Source organism: Protopterus annectens, chromosome 3.part0 (assembly GCF_019279795.1).
Source record: "Protopterus annectens isolate FY-2018-M chromosome 3.part0, PAN1.0, whole genome shotgun sequence".
Classification (NCBI taxonomy): Eukaryota; Metazoa; Chordata; order Ceratodontiformes; family Protopteridae; genus Protopterus; species Protopterus annectens.
The window spans coordinates 358,674,773-358,691,817 of NC_056731.1; positions in this window are offsets into that span (position 1 = coordinate 358,674,773).

The window sequence follows — 17,045 nt, forward strand, 5'->3', positions numbered from 1 at the left end:
CTGATGCTGGAATAGGGAATGTCTGACAAACTAATGAACCTTCAAAAGAACTATCATCTGCAAAGCTGAAATTCTGCCACAACAGGGAAGACTGAGTCTTTGCCATGCATAGTGGCTTCAGATTAAGTGTTATCATTTCTGGCACATCCCTACATGACAAACATTCTAAGTATTTTAGTGATGCAGCACTCGACTTAAATGGACAAGTCCAAGTGTCCTTTTGTAGGTTAACTGCTTCAGTATTTGCTTTAAGAAGTCTTGGCCACATTGCTGTCTGGCCAAAGTATAACTGAAAACTCTTGGGTTGATTATATTGTATAAACGAATATACATGATGTATAATCTTTGTAAATGTGAACTTGTTAATATAAATGTATGGCTGCCTATGTCACTAGTGATAATTCAATAAAGATTAAAAAAAAATCTCTGCCACTGCTTTTACTTTAAATGCAATAGTTTGCTGACATACTGCAAATGCACCCATACATGTGCGGCATAGGCCACTTCTGTTTGAAGAATTTCAACAATTTAGGGATTTGAGTTTCACACAAATTTAAGCCAAAAAATGTGTGAATACATATGTAGTTTGGAGGGGGGTGGAGGGCTACCAACTTAACTGAGAACAGGAGCTCTGAAAGTGCCATGGGTATTGACATGGAAAGTCTCAGATACTGTCAAGATCAGTGCTACAAGGTTATTCCTTTTTTAATTAGGTAGATCATAGTTAAGTAAGCAATCAATCAGCAGACCACTACAAGCCTAGCCAAAAAACCCTATTCAGAAGTTACCTCTAGCCTCAAGAAGGGCAAGACAAAAAAGACTGGTGGAGAATTTGAGGCTGCCTATCCAGTTTTCTAGGATTACCTTGAAGGTATCAAGGGTTCTACTTTGTTTGACATGTAGTACAAGCTTGTTCCACAGATGAGGAATATGTTAGGATTTGAATTTATCACACAAATATGTCCTATTTATCTGCAGATGAAATTTAACTTCTTTAACCAAGTATTTCAGGTACCATTTGTTCCGTGAAGGAATAGGAGGTCAAACAGGATTGGATCTTTCATGGCTAAGAAAAGTCTAGACATGCTCTGTAAGAGACTGAGTATAGACATAGGGCTGCTAGTCTGTCCTGACAACTAAGGTTTTTCAGGCCACTGATCTTTTTAGTTATTAATCTTGGGTTCAGGCACCTAGGAAGCGAGAAAATTTCCCTGTAGTACATTTGACTGGGGACACATGGCTGAAGTGACATTCAGCTGCAGAGAAATATGGCTGTTTGCAAATTCCCTGTGGGCAAAGAGAAGCACATACTGCCATGCTCACAGCTTTATTAGCCAAATGCATGTCAGCAGAAGAAGTAATGAGTGTTGTGCTCAGTGTACAGTACATACTTATATAACTACAACATGTAGAAGTGTGCTACAGCATGGAGGAAATCTTGCAGGCTATTGTAGTCACATTTATGCTCCAGTATGCATTTTAGGTAATGTTCCCTAGACACTGTAAAGGGGGTAGTGGTCCACACACTCCAATTATAAAGGCACTGCCCATTGTGCACTGCATTTGTACTGCCACTGACATGCCCTCTGGCCAGCCTGCTGCTGATGCCTGCCATATTGCCTGCTGTCTCATGTTCCCCTGGGGACCATGGACATTGTTTTCCCCCTGTGCATTTGGTTATTAAAGCTGTGGGCATGGCAGTGTATGCTTCTCTTTGCCCACAGGGAATTTGCAAACAGCCATATTTCTCTACAGCTGAATGTCACTTCAGCCATGTGTCCCCAGTCAAATGTACAAAAGGGAAATGTCTCGCTGCCCTAGCATGTCCATTTTCAGTAGAGGCCCGGGGAGAAAAGTTCCAACAAAAATACACAATATAGTATAAATGCTGTGACAGTTCAAGCTTGACGCAACTGTTATTAAAAAAAGTCCAATACTGTTGCAGCAGTACAAGCTTGATGCAGCTGTTATTAAAAAAGTACAAAACTAATGGTGGGCATAATACAAATAGTAAAGGTAATATACAAAAAGTTGTTTACTTTATCCATATATACACAGAATTAAATTGGAAAACATGATTTATATGAATCGGTAAGGAGAAGTCAGTAGTTAGTGCAGTTTAATATTAGGTGAAAAGTATACATAGGTATAAAGTACGAAAGTTAGTCAGGGTTAGTACAAGGGCATAACCAGTGAATACTAAGAAATAGTTTTAGTTTCTGTTTAAAAAGTGTTATTGAGGACAGAGATAGGAGTTCAGAGGGAAGTAAGTTCCAGTGTTTTCCTACAGAATTAGAGAACAAAGAATCTTCTGCTAAGTTGTTTGATCTGCTAGTACTAATAAGTAGTTTATTAGAGGAGCGTATATTCTTAAGATTGTTGTAGGTGATAATGAGAGTAGAGAGTGTAGGTGTATTGGTGGGGTGATACAGGCTCTTTTGGGTAATAGCAAGCTGGTGAAATAGAAGCTGATTTTGGAACTCTAGCCATCCTAATTGTTTTAGGTTGCTACAATGATGAGTTTTAAAAGGAGAGCCAGTGGCAAATCTAGCAATATTATTATAGGAAATTGCCAGTTTGTTGAGGTTGTTTTTTGAAAGATTAGTGAATATAGGTGACGCATAGAATAGAGTGGAGATTAAGTGAGTTCTGGCTATAGCAGTCCTGCCTAATGGTGTAAGAAAGGGTTTGATTCTATAGAGGGATCCCAATTTCTTGTTGACTGTTTTTAATTGTACTGTTAATGTGAGTATCAAAGTTAATGCTGCTATCTATAGTTATTCCTAAAACTTTGGTGGTTGGGTCAGGAGATATGAGTGTGCCGTTTTTAGATATGAGTGTGAAGTAAGCAGGGGTTGACTTGCGGGTTGGAGTAAAAAGTAGAAGTTTAGTTTTTTAGGGTTCAATAGAAGGCAGCAGTTTAAAAACCATTGTTCTACTGTATTAAATGCTTTTTGGGTAAGGGACTGTAGCTCAGAAGGAGAATTAGCTGAACAAATTATAGTGGAGTTGTCTGCGTATTGAATATAGGTTGTATGAGGAATTGCTAAGTGGAGGTCATTAATAAAAAAGGAGAATAGCAGTGGGCCTAATATGGAGCCCTGGGGAACACCAAGGGAAATGGGGAGGTGTGTAGATAGATTGTTGTCCCATAGTACAGCCTGTTGTCTGTTGTATAAGTAAGATTTGAACCAATTTAAGGCTAAAGGTTCAAGAGAAAGGGATTTAAGTATATCTATAAGGAGCTGGTGATTAACCATGTCAAAAGCTTTAGATAAATCTATAAAGACTGAAGAGGAGAGAATATTGTTGTTACGGTTTTTATTTATGCAGTCTGTAAAGGATAGCAGTGCAGTGGTGGTACTGTGGTATGGTCTAAATCCATGTTGACAGTTGGCGAGTAAGTTATTTTGGATAAGATGGTTAAGTAGTTGCTTATGGATGCATTTTTCCATTATTTTTGCCAGTGGGGAGAGTAAAGCTATTGGACGATAGTTTGAAAAGTCATTGGAGTTACCACCTTTATGTAGGGGGATGATGTGCATGATTTTCCAGATAGATGGGATAGTTCCTTCCCTTATGGTTCTGTTCATCAGTATGGAAATGGGGAAGGCTATGGCTTTGACTCCTTTTTGCAGGTATTCTGCTGGTAGTTGGTCAGCAGAGGGGGTGGTAGGTTTTAGTTTTTGGAGAAGAAAGCAGATAAAGGAAGTAGAAACATATTGTAACTGAAATGATGGAAGTGGGCAAATAGGTGAGGTTGCTAGATTAGAGGTACTTGGAGATGATTGACTAGCCAGAGTTTGGATGGCATCTGTAAAAAAAGAATTGAACGCGTTGGCAGTTTGTGTTGATTATCACGGTTGGAATCTTGGGGGTTAGGTGTAATAGACTGGCCTGGGTATAGTAGTTTGTTAATGCTAGACCAAAACTTTTGTGGATTCTTTTGGTGAGTTCGTTGCAGCTGGAAGTAAAAGTTTTTTTTATCTAAGAGGATAGCTTTTTTTGTCGTATTTCTAAGTTGTTTAAAGTATTGGTGGTCTGTAGAATTCTTAGTAGTGCGCCATTTAGTCCAAGATTTGTTTCTAAGGAGGATTTTTTACTTAGTAGCTATTGTGAGCCATGGGGCAGGTTTGGCCTTATTTCTAATGGGGCGTGATGGGGCATGGTGGTCAAGGATGGCTAAGAATGTGGAATTAAAGTATTCCACAGCTTCGTCTAGTGGGAGGGATTTTAGCGGTAACCAGTTGCAGTGTTTAAGTTCTAACTGGAATAGTTCTGGGTTAAAATGTTTTTTGGTCCGTATTGTCCTAAAGGTATTTGGGTAAGTTATGTTGGTTTTGTGTCTGATGATATATGTTAGTGAGTGATCACTTAGATCATCAGGAAGGGTTCCTACTTTGTATGTTTGAAGAGGAGGATTAGTAAGAATCCAATCTAAGGTTCTTTCTTTGTTATTTGTTTTATTGATCCTGGTTGGGGAGGTGATGGCTTGTGAGAAGCCATATAGGTTAATATGGGTGGTAGGAGGACTTCCAGTCAATATTAAAGTCTCCAAGGACTAAAGTTTCTTGTGGAAGATTAATAGACAGCCAGTTTAGAATTTTTTCAAGGATATTAATGTTATTTCCAGGGGGAGGGTAGACACAAGCGATGTTTATGGATTTACATGTGCTGACCTGAAGTTTGGTAATGAGGATTTCTGCATTACTGTATACAGGTGGACAAAGGTTTGCAGTGGCAACTTGTAGCTCTGTTTTATAAAGGACTGCTAACCCCCCCTCCCTTTTTGTTTTTACGGACTAATCTGAGAATATTGTAACCAGGTGGGATGACTTCATTGTCATTAATTGTAGGTTTTAGCCATGTTTCAGATAAACATAGGATGTCAAATAGTTGGATATCTAAGAGGACGTGGAGGTGGGCAATTTTGTTGTTAATGCTTCGTATGTTAAGATGTGCTATAAAAAGTGAGTTAGGAGGTTTAATTGGGGCTTGTGTACTAGTAATGTTAAAGTTGCCTTGTTCAGTGGCTGGAGTATTGTTTGGGCCGGGGTTCGGATGAATGTCCCCATCTAGCAGGGCTTGGAGGTATATTCTATATATATAGGGTTGTGAAATTTACAGAAATAGTAAAGTGATTTTCTAATATGTAGATTGATGTACTTTATATGAGCCAATCTATGATTTGGCTTGTAAGTAGCAGGGACTAGTTGTGATGTTGATGCTGGTTTGGGAGATAGCTAGTAGTGGTGTGGAAGTGAATTTGGAGGGGAAGAGAAGGCTGGGGTGTAATGGTTGTTCATAGGAGGTTAATAGATAGGTAATAGTTAGAGGAGGTAAAAGAGAGGCCAGGATTAAAAATTTTGTTTGATATGGAATGGATAATTTAGCCATTGTCTTATTATAAGATGTGGAATAAAAGGGGGTAGGTAGTATTAACAGTTAGGAAGTTGTTACAAGAAAGGTAGGGAGGTAGTATAATATGGCCAGGTGAGGTGATTTGTCAAGAAGGGTGGGAAGTAGTAATAAGGTGTGCCAATTGATTGGAGCAGATATGATGGGGGTGTGGTTAACAGGAATAAATGTAGGACCTCTGGGGCGGGTGGGAATTGGGGGCAGGGAAGGGAGCGGAGTGAGCCCGCAGGGCGAACGGAGCGGGTAGAGACAAGTGAGTGAAACAGCCAAGGTGAACAATCAGTGGAATGCTGATTGTAGAGGTAAGTTAATTTGCTATTGGTATAGAGTGAATAAGAAGTAGAATAGGAGTATATAAAGGTGGAAAGTGGGTAATTCGAGCAGAACAGGGTTGTGTGAAGGGTCGATAGTAGGAAGGGTTTAGACAGTATACAATAGTATGAGTATTTTCTGGGATGGAGGGATAGAAAAAGACATGAATTACAGCAGAGGTAGATTCTGGGGAAGGCTAGACTAAGGCTAGAAAGATGATCTATTTAGCTAGAGTAGGTAAGGTTAATGCAAGAGAGGGACTATACTTTGACTACAGGATACAGGGGGGGGTATGGCTGCTGGGTGACCAGGCAGAGAAGCTTGCAGTTAACAACAACATGGAATTAAGCAGCCTACAGATTAGTTTTAAAGTCAGTATGAGGACAACACATACTCTCCTTTCTTTTCTTGGAAGAGCACAGGGGTACACTTATAGGGTGATGTTACAGCTGGTAGGTTAGGATGGGTCCTTAGCTCCATGCTGGGTTCTTATCTCCTAGTGGAGGGTAGGCAAGCTGGAGAGCTGAGAGCAGTTATAGAACAAGACATCAGGAAGAGAGAAAGGAGAAGCAAAAATCCTTATTTAGTTAGCACATGGAAAAATGCTTAAGCAAAATACTTAATTAACCATACATACTTTGTGTGAGATATACCTGTCCCTCCAAACCATTCTGTTGATACTGTAGAAGAGATTCATCCCCATAGGCTGAATTTTTCTGATACCATTTGACTTGCTGATGTGCCGTAAATCCATCAGTAAAGGGTCAGAGGATGCCTGCATGCCAGACCCAGGTCACCTCTTAGCAGTCTGTAGAATACCAAATATAGTGATACAGCTTTGAGTCAGTCCATGTAGGACATATTGTTTAGACCTTATATATTTTCAGTAAGGTATCTCTGTAGGTGCTCCAGTTTTTGCATGTGTCTAGAGAGATACATGTCAAAATGGGCATTATACTCAATGACTGGCCTAATGAGGACTGAGTAAAGATGGACAATGACATCCTTAGATCTAGACACAATCCATTTGTTTATAAGCTGTGCAATACAGAAGGTCATTCTTACAACAATAGACATGTTGGTCAAAAGTTATTTCACTGTCCAGATAAATTCCTAAATCCTGAATTATTGGGTTGCTTCTTAGGGGTGTATTGTTAACGTGGTAGTTCCCTGCAGTACAGGACTTCAAGTAACAGTACAATAATGCATTTTTGGCAGTTAGTTTCAGTCCATAGCTTATTTATATGGATATTCCACCACAAGAGTTATTTTTAAATTTCTCATTACTTTTGTTGCAAATAGGAACTGCCTTATCAATATGACTAAGTAAGTAGGAACAGAAGACAGACACAGGCAGCAGCTTTAGCAATAGGATGCATCGGAGATGAATTACAGGAGAATTTATTTAGGACATCAAGTAAGTAAAGAAGGTTTGCTTCTGATAAGTCCCTAAACACAGAGGTAGTTATAGGGAAGTATCTCCATTCATAACAAAACGGTCAATTATTTATGGCTTAATTTAACAAGGCAGGAGGATACATATGGAACTGTATAAGAAGTGGCCATATTTGTGAGGAATAAGTCAAGGATATTCAGCCTCTAGTAGGATGGTTAACTATTTGAAAAAGCAAGTCAGTATTTATAATGACAAAGAAGTGTTGGACATGCTGACCACTGGCATACTTGAAGTCCCCTGGTAGAAAGGTGCTGGGTTTAATGGAGATTTCATCTAATGTATTAAGATAGCTATTGTGCTCATAAGGGGTGCATAGGGTGTACTATAGCTAGCAATGAAGTGCTGATCAGTCTTGTTTATGGTGACTTGGATGTCTGGGAGTTTAAATGTGGTGTCCAAAGGAATCTGTCATGAGATGATATTCTTGACAAATAGTGACGCTCCCCCACAATTACCAATAGATCTGATGATGTGATAGGCACTACACCCAGGAACAGAGGGAGTGTTTTCATTGCTCTGTAACTACAAACGTATGAATGTTCTCAAGTTGCAGAACCTCAAGTTCGGGCATGTTTTTTTAAGACTCTTGGCACTCAGTAGAGCCACATTAATGTGTTTGATATTAGAATTTACTGGATTTGAATGTCCATCAGATGTACTATGGGGACAGCAAAGGCTTTAGCCAGAATGTGAAAGTCTTGGTAATAGAGATGAGACCATCCCTAACAAAGCAGGAATCTTACCAGCCATCTCTTCCTAAGCAGACACATCCTCCTAGATTGACACCAGCTATATTGACAATTATCTTGTCCTTGAATCTCAGTATCAGTCTGGTTGATGGCAAAACACCACTCAAGACCACTGTGTCTCCTGCCTCAGACACATGCACAGCAAACCCAATCATGTCCATCTGATTTGTCCCTCTCGGTAGAGTGCCTAAGGTTTTTCCCATGCCCCCACCCCCCCATGGACCACTATCAGCCTATAATCATATTTGCTTGAATAGTGGGATCAACAAGCTCTTTTTACATCCCAGATCCTGGCTCCATGAAGACAGCTAATTGTCAGTCTGTTATTAACTAGCCCTGTGAGAGTGGTGGTTGTATGAGTCACAATGCAGTCACATTTTACTAAAACATTACCATAGATAGATGCAGTCTCAGAGGGTCATACGTGTTTTAACTCTACATCATTGTGATTCTCAGAGGTCATCCTATTCATGCCTAGCTGAACTAATCAATTTCTTGCCATTGTACAGAGGATAAAGCCCAGACTATGATTCAAGACAGCTGTGTTGGATTAACAGTTTCAGTGCCTGAGGCACAGGCATGGCAGGATGGGTGTGCCCTTCCAGGGGGAGATCATGATCTCAGGCATGCCCTGCAGTCTCCGGTGGAGGCTGAGGACATATGGGAGCATTGTGTAAGGGTGGCGGAGGCAGTAGATGAGATGCTTTGTAGATAGAATGATAAGTCAGCATGCCTCATTGCACAAACTTCCCAAAGACATCATGAGTGTGAACAAGGGATGGAAAAAAGGCCTCTCAACTGTCCAGATTTTTGACTCCTACTTTTTTCCCTTATAAAATGTGTGGTTTTCTGGCAAATTGCTGTGAATTGAAGTCACTAAATAGTGATATATATTTGAGTTTCTGATGTCATGTCCTTCATAAAATGTATGCTAACACAAATCCTGTTATGCTAGCAACTTTTAAGGTTTATAAGAGCAATATTTAAATGATGCCCCTATTTTTGGGCCTTTGTTCCCAGACTGTGCAGCTCTGTTCAGAGTTACTGTGCTAAGAGGTTGAGAGGTATGGAGATTGAGCATAATGAAGAAACACTCCATGGCAGAAGTATGATGCTGCCCCAGCATCCTCGATCTCATGCCCATCCCTGTGTCTGGATTAGAATTAGCCAAGAAGTGGCCAACATGGACAGACCAGATCCAGTAAATGGTGAAAGAACCTAGCAGAAGCTGAAGGTCAGTTGTAAGGAGACTAAACAGGGCAAGGAAAAAAAAAGAAAGAAAAAGAACTCACTCGGTTTTTCTGAGAGGTGCAGTGTTCACTCCAGACAACACATATTCAACAGTCTCTTCCAATTATTGAATTTCTATTTTCTTCCTTGCATTCCTTAAAGATCTGGAACATCTAAGGATCCAGTCTGTAGTGGTTCTGCCACCACACCCATACATGAACATTTTCAAGCTGAGACAATGCATCTATAAGGGCCTGAGCTTAATTTTCCCTGATTATTCCTGTCCTTTTATGTCCAACTGCTGTAGTATTTTTGGCAAGAAAATGTACAGAGACAAACAGAGATTTCTTATAGGGGGTCTATGTTCAGACATTTTGGCCTGAAGAAACGCCTTTTTTGTTTCAACAGAGTACAAGATATATCATCTTTCTATTTGATGAAGAACACCACTGGATATTTCAGAGTTGCAGAACAAACATCTGATTTTGCTAAACATATTATACCTTACTAAAAAGTCTGAAAAAAAGAACTGAACTTCCACTTGTTCATGAGAAACTCCATTAAGCACATCATTTTAACTATGAAGTGTCCAGGGCATTTCAGGGCTGAGGATTTGGTACTAATGTGATTACCTGTACCCCCAACAAACAGTCACATTCAAATTCAAGGTTTTAAGCAAGGCACTTTGCAAACAGGTAATGCAATACTTTATTTACCCTCAAGCAGACTCTTGTGATGATCATTGCTTTTTCTTTCTCTATTCTCTTCATAACCACTCTTTGCTTGTAACAGCTTTATTACATAGTCCTTTTATATCACCATTACTTCCATCACCAAAGTTTTATGGCACTCAGCTACCTCTATTGAGAAATGATGGCCTGAAGAAATCTGAGTAACTGCTTGAATATTCCCAGTGGCAAAATGCAATATGCCACTGAAGCTTATCCATCTAGTTTAGCATCTACAAATCCTGAGCTTGGCAACTTGTAGGGATTGCAGCAGAAAGTTAGAAATTACCACTCAATCCTTTAATCCAGATCATTTACAGTCAGTAATTTAGCCTTGACAGTGCTATCAAATAACTCCAGAATCAGCCCTTAGACTGCACTCTAATTTTGGTGCTCTCAGGAGAGACTGAGCTACGTTTACACATCTGGGTGCTGTGAAGCAAGCCCCAAAATCTTCTGGGTAGACAATGAACATTCAGTGATAAGGTCTGTGACATAATCAAGCCTCATTTGAGCATAAAGTTACTTTCTGTGATTGTGAGTCCACCAAATAAAAAAGTACAGTCTGCTGCATAACTACTGTGGACAATGGCAGTCTGTTACACAAGGCTCTCAACCTGCATATAACTGAAGACAGATAAACTATTAAAATGGCTGGACCTAGTTATTACATTACTGTTTCAATGCTGTATAAGGCTGTGCAATTAGTTTCCAGTCCTAGCTATTTCTGGACCCTTCTTAATTTTTTGCCTTTGCTGCGCTATGCATCCAGATGTTTCTATGTTACCTATTCATACTGCCTTAGCTACTGCTGCTGTTCTCCTGGAGTCTGGATCACTTATTAAAGCTTTTGTCTCTCTTAAAATGCCAGACTTTCTTTAACAAGTCAAAACACCATAGAAGTGCAAAGTTGCAAGATTAAAAAAAAATACAGTGGATTACATTTTGGAGCTTATATTAAATCTGAACAGCAAAAACTAAAATGTAAACTGTAAGCACTCTGTATTTAAAGTACAACTCCAGTCCAGTAAGAAATACTGCAAACTACTGAAATAGAACATTTTCCCAAAGAAGATTAAAAGTAAAGACAACATGAGAACAAGTAACACATTAACAGTCATACATCTCTGTTTCCAGACCAGAAACATACAGTTTAATGATAAATCTCCCAATTCCTGAAAATATCCAGTGAACACACCAACATCTAACAGGTAACCTTATTACAAATTAGTTTAATCCTAAATGTACTGAGATGCTTCAATAATAAAAACATTAAATTTTATAACAGAAGGTTTATCAGCTGAGTGAGAAAATGAAATTACTGCAATACTGTTATTAGGGTGACACCTCAGAGCAAAGGCTGAATGACAGACTTGTACGTAGAGGAATGAAGGCAAACAAAATAATACTGTTATAAAACAATCTAATATTTAACACTACAGCTGCAAACAAAAAAATATATAAAATACCTACAAATTAGCCATCTGGCAATAGCACGTACAGTGCAAAAACAAAACTCTAAAAGACACAGCTCCATGGATATGGACTTTAGTAAAGCTGATGCTCATTATTTACAGGTATTTATGCAAAGAGCAGACAACCTCTCAATTTAAGTTTAATCAAGAAACATACAACATTTGTGATACAACTGGAGACACTAAATGACTGCAAAATTAACAGAAAGACATCTTCAAGGAAACCTTGCACTAACAAAACTAAAATATGATTGTTCATATAATATTCTTGCTGAGGAAGAAAGTGCAGCAGAGCACAGACCAAGCATATCCTCTACATAGTGAGCATAGCTTGAATCTGCAAAAAGGGAATTCATTTTTGAGTCAAATGAAGGAAGACGACAAGCATCTGACTTTTGAAATTGATACTAGAAGTGATTTAACCAATTTTTGGGGGAAACAAGCAAATGTTCTGCGACAAAATTATCTTATAATGAAAGTGCATGCAGAAAGATAAATAAAAACAGTTGCTGATATAGAAGTCCTTTTCAAGGAACAAAGGAAACATTACCTTTATTAGTAAAATAAAATAATGCCCAAGCTTTCTATGGAAAAATTGGCTGAACAAAAATTCACTTAGACTATGGATAAATAACGTACATACATGCTAAAAGTGAAGCTATAGAAAAAGTGTTTCAGAAGTTCATAAGGTATTTACAGTTTTCAGGCAAACAATGACTCCTTAATGTCTTGGTTATTTTGTATAAACTTCAACACATACTGAACTTTGGACCACATAAGGTAATTAATTTGTTCCACATCATTGACATTTTTGATTAATGTAATTATAAGCTTTTTTGATATCCTTATGTGAAAATTTGTATTATGTGTACAAGTTACATTATTATATATTTCCAAATATAATGCAATTTGTAGCACTGGCTCCTTAAATGCTCTAAGTTTCCCACTGATGTGCATATAGTATAATGTATATAATTTAGGTATTTACATCTATCCATACAGCTTAAGTTCTTAACTGATGATATTCTCTTAGTAAATCTTCTTTGGACCTTTCAAAAAAGTGTAACTGTGCTACTGTATATCCACAAAATATATTACTGTACTAGCATACAATTTTTATATCGATATTAAAAATTGCTCATCTTTGGTAGGGGGATTTTTTTTAACATAAATCTCATTTGTTTCATTGCTTTGATAATAAATATTTTTACATGTATAATGAAAAACAGTGCAGAAGATATCAAAATTCCTAAGGCTTTACATTCAAAGACTTCCTTTAATGGCTGCGATAATAAGCACATATTTATAGCATTATTTTCTACAATGCAAAATATTACATTCGTTCAAACTGAAATGAATTCCAAATTTTGTGCCCAGCCCCTACCTGCCCTATAATTATTCAAATTATCAATATCAGTCTCTTTCTGTATCACAAATCCAGTTTTCAATCATCTGTACACTTGAAGATATAGACATTCATATTCCTTTGTATGACTGCAAATACTATGTTAAAAAGTATTGGTCGAACTACTGAACCTAATAGCACTCCTTGTTTAACCGACATGTATCCTGACTTTGTTGCTTTGATGATGCTAATTCAATTAGCCAGAACATATCCCTTCTAATTAAAAAGAGATAACCTCGAATTTCATCAGAGATCTATGGATGATATCTAGAAGCATGGAATCAAAAGGTTTAGACAGATCCAAATATTAGTCCCAGTTCTAAGTCTAGTGGGATTTTATCACACAAATTGTCAAGATGGTTAAAACTGATCTGCCTTTGACAAATCTTAAAAATGAAAATGCAGTTTACTCTGAGCCCTACCGAGCAATGGCAAAGTAATACTCTCACTTCCTGATAAATGTTAATTTATTCATTTATTTCTGAAAAATTATGCTCAGAAAGCATGCCTTTAATATGTTTTCATATGTCAGAAATGATGCAAGTTACAAAAAGTGTAAAACAGCTTTTTTTTTTTTATTAACGAGACATCAGTCTATACACTACTTGTAATTTCAAAGCTTTAAAAAGTGGCACTGATTTTTGGCTACAATTTAAAATTAAAATGCAAAACAAATATTTATTTGACTCACGAAATGTTGTTCAGTAAGTTGTGAGCTTTCAAATTATTTCTGACACAACACTGTAACACTGTGTTTTTGAAATGATGGTAAAATATGGAAAAGATGCAAATATATATATATATATATATATATATATATATATATATATATATATAGTTTAAATATGTTTAAATAATATTTAGAATATAAGAAAAAAAACAGCATGTCACATATATAGTATTTTTACTGCTCAGACAAAACTTGCATGGGGCTATACAAGCTATTATGTTCAAGTCCATGACTGCATTCCAGAAAATGTGAAAATATATTTTTTATAACTCTATACAGCTTTCAATGTACATCACACAAGTGTTTCAATGTGCAAACACACACACACACACACACACACACACACACACACACACACACACACACACACACACACACACACACACACACACAAGCCAGCTTGCAGATGACACCTTGATGCCTAATGTCAAGGCTACTATTCTTCAGATACTACTAATACTGTTAACACTCACAACTGTGGGAGGAAACAATAATTCATAGGTCATGAAATCTGCACATTATCCTGCTACAGTTTGTCACGTTTTACTACCACTCTCTGACTGCATGGGTGTACACTTCAACTCTCAATGCTTTTCTATTACTTCATTACCAAAGTTAATATCAGAAAACATGGCATATTTCCATAACTTTTCATGTACAATTATCAGTAGCTCAAGGAAAGCACATCTCATGTTGACCATTTCACCATGTACTCTTATTAATTCATGCCAGCTGGTAAATGACACCCTGCATCTTAATGCACATGCTACCATTCTTGAGAGATGAGTATTACTATGCATATATTGCTAATAGTCTTAACTGTATCCAAAAAAAAAAAAAAAAAAACAACATGATGCCTGCATGTTACCCATTTCTTGATTGTTTCATGTTTGCAATTACCCCTCTGTGTTTTCATGGGTCCATTGCTGCTGCCTGTTCTACAGCATTATTAAATTAATTAAGAAAAATGCACATATTTCTATGATCTTTTATAAGCAAACTGAAATAACTCATGGAACCTGTATATTATATGCTAATCCCTAATGAGGTGTGCAGCACTGTTGATATTTTAATGTTAATATGCAAACACTGCTAATGTTCATAACTTCCACTGAAAACATCCATTAAAGTCTGCACTCCCATGCACTGTAGTCACCAGCATAGGGTATCATTTTATTCTCATAACCCTGCACATAAATGAGAAAACAGGGCAGATAATCCTCAAAGGACCATCACTGTCACAGTGTACAACAAAGGTACACTTCTCCAACACAACTACTATAGCAAAATTGTATATGGCAAATATAACTGACTGGTTACTGCAGATAAATAGTTTCCAAATGATTGGAGATTACTTTCCAAGCAGATCAAGCAGGCTCTCACAACCACCCCCCACAACAATAAACACAAGTCAGACTGGCAAGTCGTAGGAAATTCTGCTTGCAACACTGTATGCTCACTACTTCCAAATGCTACATGTATGTAATATTCCCAAGCACAGTGGGATTAGTAAAGTAAACTTAACAGAATGGTCACTCAACAGAAATGGTTCTCACAGTATTGTTCTTTTTTTCTTTTTAAGATACTATGAAACACCACACATCTACTAGGCCACCACAGTCCCTCAACATACTGGGAATGTTTTGTGTCATTATTTCATTTCCAGCAATTCTGTTATATTTAAGCAAATGTTCTATGTATCTTACACCAATTTTAATATTTTATTCATGCCATAACTCATTGTTAGACTCTTCCTGTAGGCATTTTGGCAAATCTCAAGCTTCTAGAAACTTGCTAGAAAGGTGAACATGAAGACAGACAGCAGTAATAGGCAGTTTTATTAACTAAACAAAATATGTCACTTGTTGTCGGTGATTTTTACATTGTTGCCGGAATTCATGCCGTGTTCTTTAGTACCATTTATATTACTTCTGTGGAATCAGGTTTGTAGAGTAACAAAGGAGCAAGGTACTGACAATTGTACATCGCATTCACTTGCATTTTAGAAAAGAATATCTTCAAACTCAAATTGGATTTATTTTGACAGTATATATATATATATATATATATATATATATATATATATATATATATATAAAACCTGTTTATCTTTTCAAAGTGCTCTAGAGGCTCGATTAACAAAATGCCTACAAGAAGAATGTTTAACAATGAATGATTAAGAGAGTGAATTAAACCATAAAGGCGGTATTGGCTACACAGAGCTTTTGCTTGAGTGTAATATAATTGTCATAGCTGAAATACCTGTGAGCAACATAAAGAACTTCAAGCTAGTGTCTCTGTGCCTAGATGTTATATGGTTAATTCCAAAGATGTCATACCCTATTTAGACGTATATGTTGAACAATTACCAAATGGTATACTTAACACTGGAGTTTTTCGAAAGGATTGCTATAGAAATAACTTTCTCCATCGAAGCAGCATGCATCCTAAGCATGTCTTTGGTAACATCGTCAAAAGTCAAGCCATGAGGGTATCTAGGCTGTTTTCTGAAGACTCATGCTTTAAAACAGGCATAGAAGACTTGAGGAATAAATTTATAGACAGGTCTTACACGGTAACAGAAGTTGATGCTTCTTTAGGTACCATAGGTGAATTGAGAGAAGGTAGGGCTTTTCCCTACTTCTCCAGTAAACGAGATGATAGTAGCATCACCAAAACTAGCAGTGGAGTTATCAGAATACCGATACATTTTACACAAGATGTAAATAGTATTGAAAGCATATATCGAAAACATTGGGACATCTTGCTAACAGATCCAGTTATTTCTGAGATATTGAGCCAAGAACCAAAATTTACATATAAAAATAAGTTGAATTTACACAGAATGTTATGTGGTCCAAATAGGTTTGACACAAATACAACCAGTAATCATAAAATGACTAAAAAGTGTCAAAAATGCAATTATTGCAAATTCATTAAAGAAACTGATAAATTAAATCATCCTATTACAGGACAAGAATTTCATTTCACAGTTTCTGCCACTTGTGAGACCTGCCATGTGGTGTACCTGGCTACCTGTGTACACTGCCCTGCGTTTTATGTAGGGAAGATGGACAGAAAGTTCAAAGACCGTATTAGGGAACACTTATATAAAATCAAAGTCAGATGTTCTTCAAATGCTCTGTCTAGGCATGTAATTAATACATCTACCCAACATAGCTTTTTGTTTCAAGTAATTCAAAACAATGTTCTATCTCGTAGAAGAGGAGATATTTTTAACACCACGGAACAGATAGAGGCCAAATGGATCATCAGGCTTAGGGCTGATTTGTACCCAGGCCTCAATGACAGAGTCTCCATCAAACCTATACTTAAAGCTAGGAAACTTCATTGAAGCTTTTCACCCCTTTGCCACCCTTCATTAACTTCTGGCTGGTTTTACTTTTATATTTATAACATTTTCATACCTCACATTTTTCCATTTCTGTTTCCATCGTTGTCTCTGTATTTTACTCTGCAGGCTCATTAGGGGCCAATTGTTATGAAAGATGCTGATATACCATGTATTCCTCTTTCATCCA